Raw genomic sequence first — 2889 nt, 5'->3', positions numbered from 1 at the left:
CCAGCCTGGCCAACATGTTGAAACTCTGTCTCTACTAAAAGTGCAAAAATGAGCTGGACGTGGTGGGACATGCCTGTAATCCCAGCTACTCAGGAGGCTGAGGCAGGAGAATCACTTGAACCTAGGAAGTGGAGGTTGCAGTGAGCCAAGATTGCTACACCGCATTCCAGGCTGGGCAACAGAGCAAGACTCCATCTCAAAAGAAAAAATAAATTTGCTGGGCATGGTGGCACATGCCTGTCGTCCCAGCTAGTTGGGAGGCCGAGGCACAACATTTGCTTGAACCTGGGAGGCGGAGTTTGCAGTGAGCCGAGACTGCACCACTGCATGGGTGACAGAAGGAGACTGTCTCAAAAAACAAAAAAAAGAAACCAGAAATGACCCACACTTGTAGATATGGCCAGTCTAGAGCAATTCTGCATCTGATGCCATCAGTGGCAGCTCCTGAACCTGGGGCCTCCTCTCCCGACACACAAGACGTTTCTAAACATAGGGACAGGCCCAGCCTTTTTCCAGTCTGGCTGGTACAAAATCATAGGCTTCTGATGCCCAAGGAGCCCCGAGCTCTACCCCAAGTAGTAATTGAGGCTGCAGCTCAGTGGCATTGCCCGTGGGGCTTCACCAAACCAATGCTGTGGTGTCCCAAGTGAAGTTTCACAATTCCCACCTGGGCATGGTGCTCATACCTATAATCCCAGCACTTAGGGTGGCTGAGAAGGAAAAATCGTTTGAGCCTGGGAGGTCAAGACATGCTCACAATGCCACCCACTGCACTCCAGGCTGGGCAACAGAGCAAGACCAGACCCCATCTCTTAAAAAAAAAAAAAAAGGCTGGGTGTGGTGGCTCATGCCTGTAATCCTAGCACTTTGAGAGGCCGAGGTGTGTGGATCACCTGAGGTCAGAAGTTCAAGAACAGCCTGGCCAACATGGTGAAATCCCATCTCTACTAAAAATACAAAAATTAGCCAGGCTAATTTTGCTCATAGGAGTACAAACGCTTGTGAACTATGCATGGGAGGGATCTAGGTTGTGTGCTCCTTATGATACTCTTTTTTTTTAACTTTTTTTTTTTTTTTTTTTTTTGTGGTAGATTCTTACTCTGTCGCCTAGGCAGGCTGGAGTGCAGTGGCACAATCTTGGCTCACTGCAACCTCCACCTCCCATGTTCAAGCAATTCTCCTGCCTCAGCCTCCCTAGTAGTTAGAACTACAGGCATGCGCCATCATGCCTGGCTAATTTTTTGTAATTTTTAGTAGAGACGGGGTTTCGCCATATTGGTCAGGCTGGTCTCAAACTCCTGACCTCAGGTGATCCACCTGCCTTGGGCTCCAAAGTGCTGGGATTATAGGCGTAAGCTACCATGCCTGGAGAGATTTTTTTTTTTTTGGAGACACAGTCTCACTCTATTGCCCAGGCTGGAGTACAGTGGCTGATCTCATCTCAGCTCTTGGCTCACTGCAACCTCCACCTGCTGGGTTCAAGTGATTCTCATGCCTCAGCCTCCTGAGTAGCTAAGATTACAGGCGTGCATCTCCACACTTGGCTAATTTTTGTATTTTTGGTAGAGACAGGGTTTTTCGCCATGTTGGCGGGGCTGGTCTCGAACTCCTGACCTCAAGTCATCTACCCACCTCAGCCTCCCAGAGTGCTGTGATTACAGATGTGAGCCACCATGCCTGGCCTCCTTATGAGAATCTAATGCCTGATGATCTGAGGTGGAAGTTTCAGTATGAAACTCCCCCACCCCAGCCTGTGGTGTCTTCCACAAAACCAGTGTCTTGTGCCAAAAAGGTTGAAGAGCACTTCACTAGGACTCACACAAGGAAGTCAAGTCTGACCTGCTGATCTTTGGTGTCACTGCCTGTCATTACAAGTCCAAAAAGCAACCTGGTCCCCAGAGGAGAGACATTCTATGAACCCCCTTCCCACATGCAGACACACAGCCTAAGGGGTCCAGGGTGCCCAGCTCAGGATTTTTTTTTTTTTTTTTTTTTGAGATGGAGTCTTGCTCCCATCACACAGGCTGGAGTACAGTGGCGTGATCTAGGCTCACTGCAACCATCACTTCCTGTGTTCAGGTGATTCTCCTTCCTTAGCCTCCTGAGTAGCTGGGATTACAGGCGCCTACCACCACACCCAGCTAATTTTTGTATTTTTAGTAGAGATAGAGTTTCGTCATGTTGGCCAGGCTGGTCTTGAACTCCTGACCTCAAGTGATCCACCTGCCTCAGCTTCCGAAAGTGCTGGGATTACAGGCGTGAGCCAGTGCGCCCAGCCTCCCTTGGTTATTTGTTAGGGTTATATTTGCAGCAAGCACCTTGAGGGGTGAGAGCAGGCTGGGTATAGCTGGGCAGGTCCCCAAGCTTAGCATGCCTCTTTCATAACAACCCACTACTGGTACAGATGTCCATCTGGGTCCCCAGCTCTGCCTCCACCGCCCAGGGGAAACCCACACACACTGACACCTACACTGCTTCGTGCGAGCAAGAAAGCCTTTGTCTCTGACCCTGGAGTCTTGAGGCTTCTGCCAGCATTTTTGAAACAGTAAAAGGCTCACATACTAGCCTGTTTTGTTTTGTTTTTGAGACAGAGTCTTGCTCTGTCGCCCAGGGTGGAGTGCAGTGGCGCGATCTCGGCTTACTGCAACCTCCGACTCCCGGGGTCAAGCAATTCTCCTGTCTCAGCCTCTCAAGCAGCCAGGACTACAGGCATGTGCCACCACGCCTGGCTAACTTATATATTTTTAGTAGAGATGGGGTTTCACCTTATTGGCCAGGCTGGTCTCAAACTCCTGACCTTGTGATCTGCCCACCTCAGCCTCCCAAGGTGCTAGGATTACAGGTGTGAGCCACCATGCACGGCCATTTTTTTTTTTTTTTTTTTTTTTT

This window comes from Sapajus apella, unplaced genomic scaffold (assembly GCF_009761245.1).
Source record: "Sapajus apella isolate SASKATOON/1434 unplaced genomic scaffold, GSC_monkey_1.0 scaffold68, whole genome shotgun sequence".
NCBI classification, from domain to species: domain Eukaryota; kingdom Metazoa; phylum Chordata; class Mammalia; order Primates; family Cebidae; genus Sapajus; species Sapajus apella.
Note: the sequence above shows the minus strand (reverse complement) of the source record.